The sequence below is a fragment of the Micropterus salmoides genome, unplaced genomic scaffold (assembly GCF_014851395.1).
Source record: "Micropterus salmoides isolate LMB-PRFRI ecotype aquatic unplaced genomic scaffold, ASM1485139v1 Ms_hic_scaffold_6, whole genome shotgun sequence".
NCBI classification, from domain to species: Eukaryota; Metazoa; Chordata; class Actinopteri; order Centrarchiformes; family Centrarchidae; genus Micropterus; species Micropterus salmoides.
In genome coordinates, this window is record NW_024044348.1 from 396,290 (window position 1) to 416,487 (window position 20,198).

The 20,198-nt window shown below is 39.1% G+C and overlaps 1 non-coding gene across 1 annotated transcript; it reads right to left on the reverse strand.

The window, feature by feature from the left end:
* Positions 1–19,806: 19,806 nt before the first annotated feature.
* On the reverse strand, positions 19,807–19,879 carry trnav-uac. Its single transcript has one exon. It is a non-coding gene; the product is annotated as a tRNA-Val (tRNA).
* Between the last annotated feature and the right edge of the window lie 319 nt (positions 19,880–20,198).

The following is a 20,198-nucleotide window of genomic DNA, read 5'->3' on the forward strand; positions in this document are numbered from 1 at the left end:
TGGAATCCTGGTTTTTGGACCCCATAAAACAAGCGCCAGCACACACACACACACACACACACACACACACACACACACACACACACACACACACACACACACACACACACACACACACAATCCCCCTCGGGCTGATGGAGATGTGAACTCATTATGATGGAGGCTGACACAGAAAATATGAGTCACCCAGAGTTCAGTCAGAAAAAATTGACACCTGAGGTAAAAAAAAGACAACCATTGAGTCAGGATTGTGTGTGTCTGTTTCTCTCCCATCATGCATTGCTGCAGGCAGGACTCACCTTTGCTCAGCTTGGTCAGCCTCGTGCTCACCTTTTTGATTGGATCCAGGAATAAAAAACACATGTCTTAAATCAGAGGTCTAGTGAAATGATTATTTTAATGATTTATCAGAAAGAACAGAAGCTGAAGTTGAGAGAAGCTCAAGTTAAGAGAGAGACGTTAAAGTGGACAACTCTCTTAGCTGGTACGTAAAGACAGAAGATGAAATCAGCGTTGGGAATGGGGATGAAGCGGTTACTGGTTTAATGAATAAACCAAGGTAAGATTCCCGACGGTTAGTGTTGTCATACACATTTTGCTGGGGCGGTGATGGCGCAGTGGAAAATATGCATAACTTTGGTGTGAGAGACCCGGGTTCAACTCCCCACTGTGACACATCCACCACTGTGTCCTTAAGCAAGACACTTAACCTCTTGTTGTTCCAGAGGCGTGCGACTTCTGACATATACAGCAATTGTAAGTTGCTTTGGTTTAAAGCGTCAGCTAAATGAGTAAATGTAAACATTTTAATTTTCATGATCTATTTACACACTTTGAAAAACTCATGGTAAATACTGTCCAGCAATAACCAGAGTTATATATAACACAGCAAAATGTACTAATGGAAAATTAAAAACATAAGGTCACAGGTGTGATAGAGTTTAACATACAATTTAAAAAATATTCTTTATATTTTGTATGCAGATGACATTGTGTTTTTTAGCCAAAGTACTGCTGGTCTTCAGAAGCTCCTTACCACATGTTGGTGTGGAACATGACATCAAATATAATGCCAGTAAGACATGTTTAAAATATCCTGACTTTAAACTGGCTGACAATAAGCTTAGTGTCTGTAATAAGGTAAAATATCTTGGTCATGTTATCACAGTTCAACAGATGATGAAGATATTTATTGGCAATGCCACAGGATGCATGCACAAGCTAATATACCTTCAAGCAAGTTTAGGGCTGGCACAGAGGTGTAAAAATATCTCTGTCCAAAGCATATTGTACACCGCTCTGTACTGCTCACCTGTGGACAAATTATAGAAAAGCAAGTCTACAGAAAGGAAGAGAATATTACTCAAGAGACCAAGATGTTGTAGTACAAGCGAGATGTTAGTGGCTGCAGGAGTAAAGACCTTCTCTCCTCATGTATAAATTCATGTGCCGGCTGATGGTCTTTTATTTAAAAAGTTTTTCTTTAAACCACGATTTATTATGGGTTTTTATATGTATGAATGTATTAATGTGTGTATGCATCTATAATAAAGTTTTGATGACCTAGATACATCTAATGAAGTACTTCTGATGCTGCAGTTCTTGATAAGTGTATGCTATTACTGCATGCATCCAAGTAACAAATAATTCACAGGTAAAACTGTTTATTTAGTGCAGGTGGATGTAAATTTATCTTATTATTATTAATTAATTTTTTTGTAAATTTATCAGAACATTTGTGTCACATGGAGACATTTTAATGTTTGCTTTTTTAAAAGACATGAGAAAAGTCTTTGCAGGTGTTCAGTTTGTTCCACAGACAGTTTCTCTGCAAGCTGGGGAAGTTACTTCTTTGGTAGGTGGACATCGCTCAGGGTTGTAAGGCCCCTCTTGGCATTTAAAAATAAAAAAATAAAAAAAGCATATTTGCATTTATATTATGAAAAAAGTCCTTAAAAAATATTCCATTGCACTTTTGTTCTTTCAAAATGACCAGACACAGAGGTCGCAGCAGTGTGTGTGTCGTGTGGTGTGTGTGTGTGATGGATGCAGTGTGGAGCCTAAGGTAATAATAGCCATGATGGATTCTCACCTGGCCCGGCTAGCTGCGGCACAGTCGAGGAAGATAAAGATGTGTTAGAGCTCCTGCTGCAGCTCTACTCTGGGGCCGAGGGGCCAGAGCCCGGGGAGATATTAATGACAACCCCCTCACACCAACACACCCTCCCACATACCACTACACGATTGGTCATCGACTAACAATACTGTTTGTAAGGCAAGAGCATATGCATGAGCATGTGCAGTTCACTCAACGGGGGAAACAGTGTAGAAGTGTGTTTGTGAGCAGGGCTTGACATCGGCATCCGCCGAAGGAAGGTAGGACTGGCCAGTCTGTTGTTAACTCTTAGTAGCCACTTTGGCGGGTGGCATTCAACTCCATTTCATTTATAGATGGTACTCTTTGTAAGAATATTAGGAGAGACCCAACAATTCCCACCATGAGGAAGGAACTGGCTACACAGACGAGTAAAAAGGTAGAAACCTCAAGCAGACCTATGACTCAGGGTGGGCGGCGGTGAGCGGTGGGCAATACAACAGTAAAGGTGGTAGTGGGGCAAAAAAATTTATAACAATGTTACTAATAATGATAACCATATTAATGATAATATAATATTATGATAGGACCAATAATAATTGTAGCAGAGGGTGTCGAGCAGGAACACGGGGGCAGCAGGTGACCCGCAACCACAGATCCAGACTCCACAGCTCCAGAGCCAGTGTGTTCAGAGGCGTTTGTTGGGGGAGCAGTAAAAACTTTGGATCCATTTTTCTCCTCTTGCCCAGGAGCGTCGCAGCCCCTCGGCCTTTGCAGGGCAGCAGAGATATTTCAGATGTTTCGCGATGCTCCGCAGGGACGAGCGAGCCGGCCTCTCTCTGTCTCTGCTGTCCTGTTTTAGCTCCTGAGTGTCTGCTGTGATTTATTCAGCCTGTGTGCTGCTGCTGCTGCTGCTCAGGTGAGAGTCGAACGTACCAACAGGATGAATGAACGGCTGTCACACCTGCTCACTCACTCACACGTACAGGTTTATTTTAGGCTGCCAGGACTGTCTGTTTTAAAGTATATTTACTTACATCCGGTGAAGGCTGACTGATGCCTGGTGCACACTAGAGGATTTTTAAAAGAAGAGAATCAAACTGTGGATGAACTTGAGGCTGAGAAAAGGGAATCAGAATGGTTTATACATTTTATAACGCTGGTGACGTCTCCCGATCATTTGAAATATACGCAGTTGTGCAAAAGTGGCAGTTGAAGTGATGGCTGAAAGCAGCTGAAGCTGTAAAACTGTTGTAGAACACACACAATAGCTGACAATAGCTGATTTGCTGGATGAAGTGGAAGCACTAAAAGAAGCTGAAGCATCAAAATGTCAGTGGAAGTTAACATCACTGAAAGGGGTTAACGTGGCAGATGAAGTATAAGCAATAAACGCTTGTTTTTTGGTTACATCCTACCTGCTCGTACCGCTTGTGGTCATCTGTTATGCGTCAATGAGCTAGTGTCTAATATAACCTGTGAAAGGAGGTGAAATGTAATCTTAAATGAAAGCAGTAAATGTAGTTCAGATTTTGAGCACTGAATGCAGCTGTTTTAGTTGTAAAACAGACAGTAGAAGTTAAAGAACAGAAAAATGTTTTTTGAAATATATAAGTAAAAGGAGTTTAAGTGTAAGGACTGAAAACAGTAAAATGAGTTGCAAGTGTCTGTGGATGTCGATTCACTGAAAGTAGTTGAAGTGGCAGATCAAATAAATGAAATGAAATGTGTAAGCAGTGCAAGGAGTTAAAGTGTCAGTTGAAATGTAAATGTTGAACTTGAATGTCATTTGAAGTACAAAGAATGAAAGTAGTTCAAGTGACAGATGAAGTGTAGGGACTGACGGGAAGTGTCAGTTCAAGCTGTAAAACCAAAAGGAGCTGAAGGTTGAAGGGAAACTGAAACCCAGCGGCAGTCAAGCCACAAAAAAGGGGTGGATGTGTCGGATGAGGAGGGATTAGCAGGAAAAGGATCTCAAAGTGTCAGTGGCTGTGACATGAGGTCTAAGTAATAACAACAATAATAATATTAATAACTTTATTCATAAAGCACCTTTCAAAGACAAAGTCACAAAGTCATATAATACAAGCATCAGTTAGGGGGAAAAAAACAGGACGCTCAAAGTGGTTCAGTAGATGGCGGCTCAGTGCGTGGCACCACCTGGGTCACCACAGAACCCCCTACTCTTTGCAAGTGCCACTGGATCTTAATGACCACAGTGCATCAGGACCTCGGTTTTCAAAGGACGACATCTCTTACAGCACAGCGTCCCCATCACTGCAACCTTATTAGTAGGACCAGAGAAGACTGCTCCACTATGCAGCAGCACCTTAGTTTTCCCAGGAGACCTCCCATCCAGGTACTATCCATGCCCAAACCTGCTTAGCTTCAGTCATTCTGCATGAGCAGGGTAAATGTTTTTATGGCTGCTGGAGGTATTTAAATGGCAGAAGGCCGACCTTGACCAGAGCAGTCTCAGTGATGTGTGGAGAGCGGAAACCAAATTTAAAGTTTTGATCAAATCAACTTTTTTGGCCACATGCAATTTTACACAAAGTACCCATCCTAATTAGGAGCCCTAAACAGGAGCAGTTAGAGGTTCAGGGCCGTGCCGTAGTTGAAGGTGGACTGGACTCAAAGCGATGACCCTCCGCTTCTCAAGCCAAGTCCCCACGGACGAAACTAATGCCGTCCCTAGATTGTTATTGATAAAAGAAATCCGTTGGGTGGAAACTGTTTCTTCTAAAAGCTTTGATAACAATGGCAGCTTGGAGATGGAATTAAAATTACTGACACAGAACAGAAACAGAGGGATCTAGAGAGGGTCACGTTTACCCTCTTTCAAAGAAGCACAGAGAAGAGGGGCACATGCCAGGAGAAGGAGCGGCGTTAATGATGGACCGATCATTGTACTGAAATACAGCTTTTAAAAACCATGTGGGAATGCAGCCTGACGGGCAGGTGGATGATTTTAACAGTTGACAGAGAGATTTCACTTTTGTGGGTTAATGTTGAAGGTGGGCAGGAGTCAACATCAGGTTCTCTGAGTTCAGTGCTGCTGCCAAATCTCCACCATTTGGTTGTAAAGTAATTCGGAAGTTCTGCACACCCCTCTGAAGTAAATTCAACTGTCTGGCTTGGTGGCAGAATCCTTTTAAAAAGGATTCTCGAATTGTGACCGTGTCCAGCGGTCCGGTCTGAAAGTGGAATTTAGATGACGATGATAGCAGCATCGCTCCCATATCGACCGCATGGTTTATATCCGGTGTCCACTTCAATGTGGAGGTCGAGGTTGTGGGAGGGGTGTTCAGAGTTTGTGTCTCGGTTCTGGGGTGTTGGTGTCTGTGTTTCCTGTGTTAGTTTGACGTCGTTCTGTCTTTGGTGTCATTGTGTGGTTTTGCTTCCTGTCTGTTTGCTCCCTGATTGTCTGATTATGCTCACCTGTATCTCGTTATCTCCTCCTCACTTGGGGTATTTAGTTGGTCTGGTCCCTCAATCTGTGCCACTTCATGTTTAGCTATCAGTTTCTTTATGTTCCCTGGTGTCTCTTGGATCATCTGTTGTTGTGGACTATGCATTTGGATTGCTGTCTGTACCATTCTGGCTTTATGTTGCCTTGTTTTGGACTGCCTGCTTCATCTCCACTGGAAGTTCCACCATTTGTGTTGATAAACTGCATCTGCACTGCCTGGTATTTGGGTTTTGCCTGGGTCCAAATCCTGTTTCCTAACCAAGATCTCTTGTAACGTTCCTAAACAAGTGTTTTGTTGCCTAACAAGGGCAGCTTGTCACATGAGAAGGGTGAAATACTTGGCTTTAAAACAGCTTATTCCCTTCAGTGAAAGCTTTTATCAGTTTCCTGTTGCTTGTAATTTCCTGTGTGTTCATTAATTTCAGTGGATGTTGTGTTTGATTGTGTAGTTTTTTTTTCCCCCCACTGATTTTGATTTCGTTCATAATTTGACAGTCAGCCAAAGCAGTTTATAGCCTAACCCAACATCTCTCAATACACCATTCAAACAACCTATGGACCACCCGAACCATCGTGGATTCTCAAACACTGAGTCACTAACTAATCAAAAGCAGCGCTTGAAGTGGGCGCGTACTTACCGGTACGCAGTACCAACACCTCAATATTTTATTCTTTGGCGTACTGGCACTTCTCACAAGCTGCTGGTACGCTGCCCTCTCCATACCAGGGGCCGTTTGCACAAAAAAACGTAACTGACTGCGGTTATAAAGTGTGACACAGTCTTGTTATAATATCCTGTCCAGCTCACTAACCGTTTCATTATCATCCAGTACATGTAGCTGTGCTGACATTGCTGAGCATCCGGTGAAAGATACACAGATAGTAAAGATGGTTACTGAAAGCAGCAGGCGAGCTAACGCTGTAGCACGTCGGCTAAATCCAGTAAATGTAACTTTAACACGTAACGAACACGGATTAGTTCAACCTACAGTTGATAAAACAAATGACATTACTGTAAGGTTGCAGTGGGAGTTTACCTGAGTTTCCAGCTCTGTCTGTTCTCCCTGTCAGATAGCCGCTGTCACTCTGCCTTTTTTCAGGAGGATTGTGCCGATATGCGGTTCGCTGCGCTGAATGAAAGGTACGGCGCCGGTGTTGATCTGCCTCTGAGACGGGAACATCGAAGTAACAGAGCCTGAACATGTCTGAGAGAAAAGCCACAGCCTGCATGCTGGTGTTCCTGCGTTTATTGTGGTATTTCTGTATGAAAGTGGTTCGGAGTTCGGTGTTTCGCATTATGCTCGCTGATGAGTTCAAGCGAGCCCGTGTACGAGCACACACCTGGTTGCAATCTTAGAACCGCACCGCTAGTGGCCGCTGGAAACTCCATAATGCCCCTTTAAGTCTTAATTTCTCCTTGGCTAAGGAATTTACTTAAAGATGTTGCACAGAATCCCTCCAATGGTTTCCTTATGTAAGGAAAAGCATTCAGGCGTACAGCAATAAAATTCTGCTGTTACCATGGAGACTGTTTGCAGCAGGACTTGACCTGTTATCACTGTAAACTACAAAGTTGGAAAGAAAAGAAGAAAGAAATAGCAGGAAAAAAAGACAAGACAACAGAATTGGTCAGAGGAGGAAAAAATTGTACTTCTGGAGGAATTTAATAAAAGAAAGCAGGTAATAAAAAATAAATTTGATCCGCAAATTACGGTAAACAAAAAAACAACGGATGTGGGAGGAAATTGCTTTAAAAATAAATTCAAGAAGTCTTGTTAAGAGGTCCATCCAGGAGATTCAAAAGAAATATGACCACTTGTCTGTTCTTGCCAAAAAAGAGAGAACCAACTATAGGAGGGAGTCCAAGAAAACAGGAAAGAATAACTTTATTTGTGCGTGTGTGTGTGTGTGTGTATATATAATTTATTTTCTACTTTAAATCCTTTTCCTTAGTTTGGTTGCTAAGGTCCTTTTGTGCAACGGTTGAACACACTTGAGGGATTCCATAAGTATAAGAACAAGAAAAGGAAATACTTAAGTTAACATTTTGAGGAAACATTAAGGAGAAGACTTAAGGTGTTTTGTGCAACCAAATGTATATTAAGGAACCTTAACTCAGGCTTTAGAGAAAATCTTAACGTAAGGGGTTTTGTGCAACCGGCCCCTGGTTCTCTGAGCACTATGGGCCTTTCTCATTCCCAAATTACTCCTCGACTCTTCGATCCTCGAGCGTGTGACACGGGAATCGATCTCAGCACGCCATCTTGAAGGACATCTCAGTTGTTAAAATGCACATCGAGGATCGAGGAGGCTTGCTGGAGGAACTACAAGCGAAGATACATCGGTGTACCCTTTGGGGAAGTCTTTTCAGCCGCTGTGACGTTTACAAGAGGAGTGTCAAGCAGCTGGACCAATTCACAGCCGGAGCAGGACGCTGCAGTGTTCATGCTGTATCAGTTAAGTCTATTAAAAATAATAAAATGAGCGATCAAACTTTCTGCCCTTCACCGTTTGTGTAGCAGAGATCACAGCTCTAACAGTGGACAGATGATGCAGCTGTGCAACACGTCATATTTAATTGACAGTGTGTTTCCTCGACTCCTCTCTCCTCGCGTCTCCTCCTTGACTCCTCCAGCTCGCATCTCGGGTGGGAGGGACTAAGATGCGCCTCGAGGAGTCGAGGAGGTGGAAATTTGGGAAATGAGAAAGGCCCGTCGTGACGCTGACCTGTTCCTGTTCTCGCCTGCCTGCCAAGCTCTGTTGGCAGAGAGAGAGGGAGAGGGGAGGAGCTCAGGTGCCTTTCAAGGAGCCGTGTGCATAAAGTAGCTCGTCACTGTCGCTTTTCGTGAGCCGACCAATCACAGCCTGGATGGGTCGGGACATTAAAAAATGGCTGACTGCCATATGTGTCGGTTCCACTAGGGATGCTGAGGACATGTCAGCGCCAGAATCCCCACCACTTTTTGAAAGCATTTGTTAAAGATATTCTGAAAAACAGCTTGCAACAAGAAATGTTACTTAACTAAAAATGCTTTGAGAACAATGTATTAGCACAATAAAAAAAACATGTAATGGAATTTAAATATAGAAGAAGCAAATGTACATTGTACAAAAATAGTTACAAAAAAATAGTCACCTGCCATTTTGGTTTCCCTTCATATAAATAAAGACATTTCCACCATAAATAGGTGCAGAAAATGTCTCCAGATTGCAGTAAATTAGGAGTTTAATGCTCACCCCACGCCCCCACTCACATATTTCAGCATCAAATATTTCTTCAAAACAATGTTATAATATCATCTGGTCTTGTTCTCGTGACCCAAGTGTATTATCACACCAAAAGTCAGATCATGTCCAACGTTGTCCATGTCCAGTGGATGGCTATATCAAACCTGTTCCTGTTTAGCTTAGAAGCCCCAACATCCAGGATTTACTTCCACACAACAACACTGTTCAGTTACAAGACATGAGGAAGTCACGGAGCAGCTGACTGTATTAAATCTATTAGCCTGAAGTCACATTTATTCACTTTTCCACATCTTTATTAATTCCCTCTGATTGTATTTTCCTGTGTCTTCCTCTCACAGTCACAGCTCTTAGACCTTTCTTCTGTCTCCAGATTCCTCCCAACTCCCATTTCAGCGTTTATTTCGGTCGCCCCGCGGCAAGGATACGGATAAAAGGATTAACTTTATCATCTACCAGTTTAGAGCTCTTAAACTCAGCCTGACGGCCCCCCTGAAAATTGACAAGATGGATGCCAGAGAGGCTCCATTCAATACACGTTAAATTCATTTCCCCCGTTTATTACACAGAGGGAAGCTGAAGAGTTTTAAGGCTGAAATATGGAAGAAAAAAACCCACCAAAGCAGCAAATGCACCAACAGTATGAGCAGTCTGTACTACATACTGTATTTCATAGTAGATTTGTTTTTTTTTAAATAAGTAATGGACCAAATGACTGAAAGGGACTGCTCGTATGGAGCCATATATTAATTTGCAGAAGTTGGTGGAGGCCAAACATCTTCAGAGGGGATCACCACGATGCTCTGTCTCTGCTGGATGTGGAAGAAGGCAGCTGTTTGCTATAGCGTGTGAGTTATAACTATGGAAGGCCACTTCAGAATCAGAATCATTTTTATCGTTTGCAAGGGGGGAGTGTCAGTAGGGGTCCCGGAAACTGTATTTGATGGACCGCAGCCTCCTGCCAGAGGGGAGAGTCTGAAACAGTTTGTGTCCGGGGGTTGGAGGGGTCAGCTGCAGTCTTTCCTGCTCGCCTCAGAGTCCTCGAGGCGTACAGGTCCGTCACTGTGATGGGAAAAAAGATCCTGGAATTCATTAAAATGAGAAACTTTCTCAAAGAAATGACTTAGCTTCTCAAAATAATCACTTAACATCTAACAGTCAGCATCAAGTCACCATCGATGCTGCCTTCAAAACTGGCCGTTAGTGGGGCAGCTTGAAGGCGTCTCAGGAGACAGGAAGAGATTGTTCGAGCAATTTCGAACAGCACTCGATGCCTCGCTGTCCTGATAGACACCTCCTGAGACAGCAGTTTAGCCCGTTTCCAACACAGCAGTAGCATCTCAACATAATCACTTAGCATTAGCATCTCAACATAATGACTTAGCATTAGCATCTCAACATAATCACTTAGCATTAGCATCTCAACATAATCACTTAGCAGTAGCATCTCAACATAATCACTTAGCATTAGTATCTCAACATAATCACTTAGCATCTCAACATAATCACTTAGCATCTCAACATAATCACTTAGCATTAGCATCTCAACATAATCACTTAGCATTAACATCTCAACATAATCACTTAGCATTAACATCTCAACATAATCACTTAGCATTAACATCTCAACATAATCACTTAGCATTAGCATCTCAACATAATCACTTAGCATCTCAACATAATCTCTTAGCATTAGCATCTCAACATAATCACTTAGCATTAGCATCTCAATATAATCACTTAGCATTAGCATCTCAACATAATCACTTAGCATCTCAACATAATCACTTAGCATTAGCATCTCAACATAATCACTTAGCATTAGCATCTCAATATAATCACTTAGCATTAGCATCTCAACATAATCACTTAGCATTAACATCTCAATATAATCACTTAGCATTAGCATCTCAACATAATCACTTAGCATTAACATCTCAACATAATCACTTAGCATCTCAACATAATCACTTAGCATTAGCATCTCAATATAATCACTTAGCATCTCAACATAATCACTTAGCATCTCAACATAATCACTTAGCATCTCAACATAATCACTTAGCATCTCAACATAATCACTTAGCAGTAGCATCTCAACATAATCACTTAGCATTAGTATCTCAACATAATCACTTAGCATCTCAACATAATCACTTAGCATTAGCATCTCAACATAATCACTTAGCATTAACATCTCAACATAATCACTTAGCATTAGCATCTCAACATAATCACTTAGCATTAACATCTCAACATAATCACTTAGCATTAGCATCTCAACATAATCACTTAGCATCTCAACATAATCTCTTAGCATTAGCATCTCAACATAATCACTTAGCATTAGCATCTCAATATAATCACTTAGCATTAGCATCTCAACATAATCACTTAGCATTAGCATCTCAATATAATCACTTAGTATCTCAACATAATCACTTAGCATCTCAACATAATCACTTAGCATCTCAACATAATCACTTAGCAGTAGCATCTCAACATAATCACTTAGCAGTAGCATCTCAACATAATCACTTAGCATTAGCATCTCAACATAATCACTTAGCATTAGCATCTCAATATAATCACTTAGCATTAGCATCTCAACATAATCACTTAGCATCTCAACATAATCACTTAGCATTAGCATCTCAACATAATCACTTAGCATTAACATCTCAACATAATCACTTAGCATTAGCATCTCAACATAATCACTTAGCATTAGCATCTCAACATAATCACTTAGCATCTCAACATAATCTCTTAGCATTAGCATCTCAACATAATCACTTAGCATTAGCATCTCAATATAATCACTTAGCATTAGCATCTCAACATAATCACTTAGCATTAGCATCTCAATATAATCACTTAGTATCTCAACATAATCACTTAGCATCTCAACATAATCACTTAGCATCTCAACATAATCACTTAGCAGTAGCATCTCAACATAATCACTTAGCAGTAGCATCTCAACATAATCACTTAGCATTAGCATCTCAACATAATCACTTAGCATTAGCATCTCAATATAATCACTTAGCATTAGCATCTCAATATAATCACTTAGCATTAGCATCTCAATATAATCACTTAGCATTAGCATCTCAACATAATCACTTAGCATTAGCATCTCAACATAATCACTTAGCATCTCAACATAATCACTTAGCATTAGCATCTCAATATAATCACTTAGCATCTCAACATAATCACTTAGCATCTCAACATAATCACTTAGCAGTAGCATCTCAACATAATCACTTAGCATTAGTATCTCAACATAATCACTTAGCATCTCAACATAATCACTTAGCATTAGCATCTCAACATAATCACTTAGCATTAACATCTCAACATAATCACTTAGCATTAACATCTCAACATAATCACTTAGCATTAGCATCTCAACATAATCACTTAGCATTAACATCTCAACATAATCACTTAGCATTAACATCTCAACATAATCACTTAGCATTAGCATCTCAACATAATCACTTAGCATCTCAACATAATCTCTTAGCATTAGCATCTCAACATAATCACTTAGCATTAGCATCTCAATATAATCACTTAGCATTAGCATCTCAATATAATCACTTAGCATTAGCATCTCAACATAATCACTTAGCATCTCAACATAATGTCTTAGCATTAGCATCTCAACATAATGACTTAGCATCTCAACAAAATGATATAGCATCTCAACATAATCCCTTAGCATTAGCATCTCAACATAATCCCTTAGCATCTCAACATAATCCGTTAGCATTAGCATCTCAACATAATGATTTAGCATTAGCATCTCAACATAATAACTTAGCATCTCAACATAATGTCTTAGCATTAGCATCTCAACTTAATGACTTAGCATCTCAACATAATGACCTAGCATCTCAACAAAATGACTTAGCATCTCAACATAATCACTTAGCATCTCAACATAATATCTTAGCATCTCAACAAAATCACTTAGCATTAGCATCTCAACATAATTACTTAGCATCTCAACAGAATCACTTAGCATCTCAACATAATGACTCACTTAGAATCTCAACATAATGACTTAGCATCTCAACATAATCACTTAGCATCCCAACATAATGAATTAGCATCTCAACATAATGACTTAGCATCTCAACATAATATCTTAGCATCTCAACATAATCACTTAGCATTATCATCTCAACATAATGACTTAGCATTAGCATCTCAACATAATCACTTAGCATCTCAACATAATGACTTAGCTTCTCAACATAATATCTTAGCATTAGCATCTCAACATAATCACTTAGCATTAGCATCTCAACATAATGACTTAGCATCTCAACATAATCACTTAGCATTAGCATCTCAACATAATGACTTAGCATCTCAACATAATGACTTAGCATCTCAACAAAATGACATAGCATCTCAACTTAATGACTTAGCTTCTCAACATAATCACTTAGTATCTCAACATAATCACTTAGCATCTCAACTTAATGACTTAGCTTCTCAACATAATCACTTAGTATCTCAACATAATCACTTAGCATCTCAATTAATTATTTAATGAATTAAGAAGTAATAATGACTTAGCATCTCAACATAATCACTTAGCATTAGCATCTCAACATAATCACTTAGCATTTCAACATAATCACTTAGCATTTCAACATAATCACTTAGCATTAGCATCTCAACATAATCACTTAGCATCTCAACTTAATGACTTAGCTTCTCAACATAATCACTTAGTATCTCAACATAATCACTTAGTATCTCAACATAATCACTTAGCATCTCAATTAATTATTTAATGAATTAAGAAGTAATAATGACTTAGCATCTCAACATAATCACTTAGCATTAGCATCTCAACATAATCACTTAGCATCTCAACATAATCACTTAGCTTCTCAACATAATCACTTAGCATCTCAATTAATTATTTAATGAATTAAGAAGTAATAATGACTTAGCATCTCAACATAATCACTTAGCATCTCAACATAATCACTTAGCTTCTCAACATAATCACTTAGCATCTCAATTAATTATTTAATGAATTAAGAAGTAATAATGACTTAGCATCTCAACATAATCACTTAGCATTAGCATCTCAACATAATCACTTAGCATCTCAACATAATCACTTAGCTTCTCAACATAATCACTTAGCATCTCAATTAATTATTTAATGAATTAAGAAGTAATAATGACTTAGCATCTCAACATAATCACTTAGCATTAGCATCTCAACATAATCACATAGCTTCTCAACATAATCACTTAGCATCTCAATTAATTATTTAATGAATTAAGAAGTAATAATGACTTAGCATCTCAACATAATCACTTAGCATTAGCATCTCAACATAATCACTTAGCTTCTCAACATAATCACTTAGCATTTCAATTAATTATTTAATGAATTAAGAAGTAATAATTACTTAGCATCTCAACATAATCACTTAGCATTAGCATCTCAACATAATCACTTAGCTTCTCAACATAATCACTTAGCATTTCAATTAATTATTTAATGAATTAAGAAGTAATAATTACTTAGCTTCTCAACATAATCACTTAGCATCTCAATTAATTATTTAATGAATTAAGAAGTAATAATTACTTAGCATCTCAACATAATCACTTAGCATTAGCATCTCAACATAATCACTTAGCTTCTCAACATAATCACTTAGCATTTCAATTAATTATTTAATGAATTAAGAAGTAATAATTACTTAGCTTCTCAACATAATCACTTAGCATTTCAATTAATTATTTAATGAATTAAGAAGTAATAATTACTTAGCATCTCAACATAATCACTTAGCATTAGCATCTCAACATAATCACTTAGCTTCTCAACATAATCACTTAGCATTTCAATTAATTATTTAATGAATTAAGAAGTAATAATTACTTAGCTTCTCAACATAATCACTTAGCATTTCAATTAATTATTTAATGAATTAAGAAGTAATAATTACTTAGCTTCTCAACATAATCACTTAGCATCTCAATTAATTATTTAATGAATTAAGAAGTAATAATGACTTACAGGATCTTTTTCTATGGGCTTCCATAGATAAAAACTGTTGTTGTCAGTGAATTCAAGTTGCCAACAATTTAATCAATGCAGCTTTCAGTGTGTAAGTTTTAGTGTCATCTAGTGGTGAGAGTTGCAAATTACAACCAACAGCTCACTCACAGCTCACCCTCCCTAAATTGCATTTCTGTCAATAGATTCTCCGAAATATTACACACTGGACCTTTGAATACTAGGCACAGTGAGTTTTTTCAGTCAAGCAGTTTTGTTGGTCAATGATGTGTTTTGAGTCGTTTATGCTATTACATAAAAATGTCTACAATGCGTTCATGCCTACCTGGTTTTTAGGGCTGCTAGTAATGTTTATTGTCTTTGAATTAATTGGTTACTCGGTTAGTCTAAAGTATTACTACCAACCAGTTCCCTAAATCATGTTGACAACAACAAGTGAAACTGAAAAAGTAGCAGGTTCTACATACCAAAAATGCTCATGTAAATTTGTCACATAATGAAACGCGTCTCAGATGTTTATCACGTGTGAAAACATTAGTTTTACATCTAATATCGCAGGGTTTCATTGTTGATAAATTCACATCATATTTCACGTCTTAAACATAAGTTCCTACGTGTTTTTCCAGAACCAGCAAATACTTAATAATGTAATTTACTCACAAGACTTTTCAAATGATCCTGCTGGAGCTGTATTTATCTGTGTTTATTGGTTGAATTTGCTTGAATTTAGTCACACATGGCCACACAAATGATGGCTCCTCTGTCAGGACTGAGTATGTAAGTAATTACTGAAGTAAACAAACAGGCACTGAGCACACCCACGGCAGCAGCACTGAAGCTGCAGCCCGTCACCAGCACCCACTCTGTTCCCAGCAGATGTCAGTGTTACATAATGACTCTCTGATGTAACACACACACACACACACACACACACACACACACACACACACACACACACACTGAGCATGTGTTCAGTGGCACAAAAACATGAGGAAACACAGCAAATGATTTCCAGAACATATTAAACCAGAACACCTGGAAATTTCAGGTGCAGATTTATAATCTGAGGGCAAATCAACTGCTGTGTTTGCTGAGAACTTTGAATCAAAGTGGACGTCATTTATATTGATTGAAGCTTCGGTTGTAGTGATGCTAGGGCCGTGCCCGTTCCAAGGGGCCGGAGTTACGCCTCCCTGCGCTTTTTAGAGTAAAGTGCAGTGCTTGTTCAAATGTGATGCTCCATCCACACTACCACATTTTTGTTTTACAACTCAGACCCTCCACCCAAACAACTTAAAGCACACACTCCAAAAGACTGTTTTGTATTCTCACTTTTGTGCAAGGAAGAATATACACCTGAAATGCATGGACTGCAAGCCTCCAACATTTGCCAGGTGGCATATGGTCATTTTTAAAATCTTACCTATGGAATATCTGACGTACAGGTCAAAGTGTAGGATTAAGGTATTTTATAGACAATATGGATACTAGACTAGCAACCATTGTGCTAAAAGGTCTGGTAGATCACATGTGCGTGACATGGCCTCTCCCTCCCCCTTCTTTTGTTTTTATTTAGTTTTTTTCTTGTGTGTGTCCAATACTGTACTGTATTTAGGAGAGCGCCAAAATACGTTACTGTCATGAAGGGGGGTACGTTATGGTCTTCTCCTTCAACACTGCCTTGCCTGTTGGCCTGGTTTTGTATTTGGTGGTTCATGTAAAAGTCTAATAAAGAAAACAATAAAAACTTCTGATACGTTTCCGCCTGCTGTCCAGACTGAAACGTTTAATCCGAACAGTTAAAACAGAAGTTTGAAGACGCGGCTGACCTTGTTTTGGTTTTAAAATGGGTGAAACTCACATTTGGCTTCCTGAAGCAGGAACACGATGCTGCTGACAGAGTTTTAGTTTGGTGTTTTGATTACAATATGTTGTACTGTGTAAATAACACAAATACTCTTGTACTGTGCATGTCGCCGTATTTACTTTGCAATGACTCCCAGCCTGTTTCCTGCTGCCACAGTCTCTTTGTCCTCCCGTGTTACTTTCAGTTACTGTTCTTTGTTCGTCTCTACTAGTAATTTTGTCTTTCGCCGAATCTTCTGAAACTGCAAAGTAGACAATAGAAGAATGGAAACTTTATTGTTGTTGTACATGTGCAACAAATTTGGATGCAATCAGTGCAACAACAAGTGTGAACAGGTAAATAAATTAGAGCTGGGCAACGATAACATTTTTTAATCGCGATTAATGTTATTGTTACGCGTAAAATTGAATAATGAATTCTAAAGTAGTGTATTGCACAATTTTAATTTAAATGTACTGCTATATACACAAAAGTGTAATAACATGTGGTTTGCAAACACTTTAAACAAATAAGGTGCTTTTTACCAGCAGTGTTCCCTTTACACAGCAGCAATAAAATATTTATTGTAAATCTCAACTTAAACATTAATGTAATCAAATCAAATATTAAACCAAAGCTATAATTGTTAATTAATTAATGTGTTAACGTGATAATAACACGTTAACGTGCCAAGCCCTAAAATAAATATAAATCAACCTATAATACATATATATATGGCCACTTGAAATGTGTTTTCAGTGTATGTATTTCAAGTTGATATTATGATTTAATTTTTTAGTTTTTAGTTTGCTTTTTTAACACTAGACTTTGGAGTAAAAGTTGAGTCATACACCAGAGACTTTACATCGTGAGTTGTGTTTCCAAAAACAATGCACATCACACGTTAGTCAGCACCAGTACCTGTACTGTGCCCTCTCCCGTAGTACTGCAGTAAGACTCTACCTTCGTCCAGCCGATGCAGCGAGCAAACTGCACCGAGGAAGTGAGAGTTATCACCAAAACAAATAATCAAGTCATCACACAAGCTGGGTGTGCACCTAAGCACAAATATGGGTGCAAAATATAGAAAGCCAACACATCACAGCACGCACACAGCCAACATTAACGACATGTACATATTAATGAGCCAAAGAAACGTTACACAGGCTGCACAACTGCGGCAGCAGCAGCCAGAATAAAATCAGCCATAAAAATAAAATTAGAACTGACGACTTTTTAAATATTTCAGAATATAACAGTTTGTGACGTTTCCCCCTCGTGCACATGCCTTTGCATTTACTGCACTCGTTTACTGGCTATGACAGCTAAAAGTATTAAAGATAAATGTGGAATTTGGAAGGGCAGGGTGTCTTTCCTGTAAAGAGTCTTTGTAGGACTTGCCCTCGGTGCGTGCCTTTTTGTCCTCAAAGCTGAATCATGTGTCTCAAAACTGAAATATAGAAAAAAGAAATTGCTAAAGATCCAGGCTGAACATTTCTAGAAATAACAAACCACCAGCATGTGACACTCTCACCTTGTTCATGTGATGCTTTGTGAAGTCAGATAACATTTTGATATGAAAGATAAGACTGCAGGGACACGGTGCTGTTGAGGACACGACTTTGTGCAGGCAGGTGATGTGCACATTCAGCTGATTGAGTACTTGATATCACATGTGTCAGTGAGGATTAATGAGAGCTGCTCCACTGCTACTCCCTCTGCACTTTGAATTATAGCAGCAAAATAACCAACTAGTCCAGTTATAATGTTTGTAGGCAGTGGAGTCATTCGGTCGACAGAACACAGAATCAGCTTGAAACATCTACAAATAGTCTTAAAGACTAACTTGAAGAGGGCCCAGGGGCCAGATGGACGAAACTGTTTAGATTCAAGATTAAAACTGAACACATAAAGACAGAAATACACACATGCATTCCTTTTGTCAGATTTATAAATCCTCATGTAAGCCAGTTCGCCATAAATGGATGTAAAAATGCCCTTAAACATCAACGTGTCTTTCGATACTTCTGCACACACTCGTTAGACCTGTCAATGAACAGAACGGCAAGGAGGAAGTGCAATGACTCAGATTGTGTTGCATCTCCGAGGTTCTAAAACAGCATCAGAACAGCTGCCATTTCATGGCTATTTATAGCGCTCATATCACGGGTGAAAGGTAAAAAGCGTACGCGTGGTTTTTGTGTGTTTACACATCGATTAAACATCTGGTGAAGGTGATTTTTGCTCATTTGGTTCTCTGGCACAACTCTGTCCACATTCAAAAACAAACAGAAAACCTTTTTTCTCTGGTCAGTTCATTTATTATAATGTGACTTGCAGTCAGTGCACAAGATAAAAACATACAAGTATCACAAGTACAAAAAACAAACAATGTGACCAGTACATACAATACTCTGAAAACACCATAAAAACATAAAACAATCTCAAAAATGTGAGGTTTACCTGAGACGATTTAGCAGGGTTGTTGCACAGGGAACAAAGGAGTTTTTTCTCATATCTCAGCAGCCACCTTCACAATATTGTTCAGGTGTTTTTTGTCCCTAATGTTCAGGTTACCATACCATGCAATCATAGACAAAGTAAGAACACATCTCAGGTTCACGATTAGTTACAGTCAGTGTGTCCGCACATCGAGTTTGCAAAGAAATGTACTACTGTACATAAATAAAATTGCTTTGCCATAATAAAACCATGCTATAGTTAGCTGTGCACATGCTGTGTGGGGAAAAGATGTCTCGGGCAGTGACAGTTTGATGTAAATTTGGAGTGAAGCTATGAGAGGAACAAAGAGATGAAATCACACACAGACATGTTCACAGTTGGAGTATCTTCAGTCCTTCAGCATCTCATCTGTCTGCAGAACAGAGCAGCAGTTAGTGCAGAGATAACACGCACACCGCACTGTCACCGAGCTGTGTTTACCCCCGAGGCCTCTGCGCGCGCACACAGTCTCTTGTGGGTATTGCATGAAAACCTAGTACCTCCAACGTGTCACTCATCCGGATGCTGAAAAAGAGACTTTCTCTTTTTGATTCAACATCATATAAGTTACTGGCAGGTTCCACTGGGGATTGAACCCAGGTCCTTCTGCGTGTAAAGCAGACGTGATGACCACTACACTATGGAACCTCTGATAAAGGATTTCTCTAATGCATACATACATTTAACTGATCTTTACCCAGAGCACTTTACAGTTGCTATATGTGTCAGAGGTCGTACGCCTCTGCTCAGGGACACTTTGGTGGATGTGTCACAGTGGGGAGTTGAACCCTGGTCTGTCGCACTAAAAGCATGCGTTACCATCCCTATGAAACAGCAAGTGTAAAAGAGTGATCTGCATCTAAATGTGGTGCTGAACTAACTGTAACATTTAAATTATATCCCAAAGACTGTTAGTCTGTATTTGCTTTTTGACACTTACCCTTTAAGAGAGTGTTTTGCTTAAAGA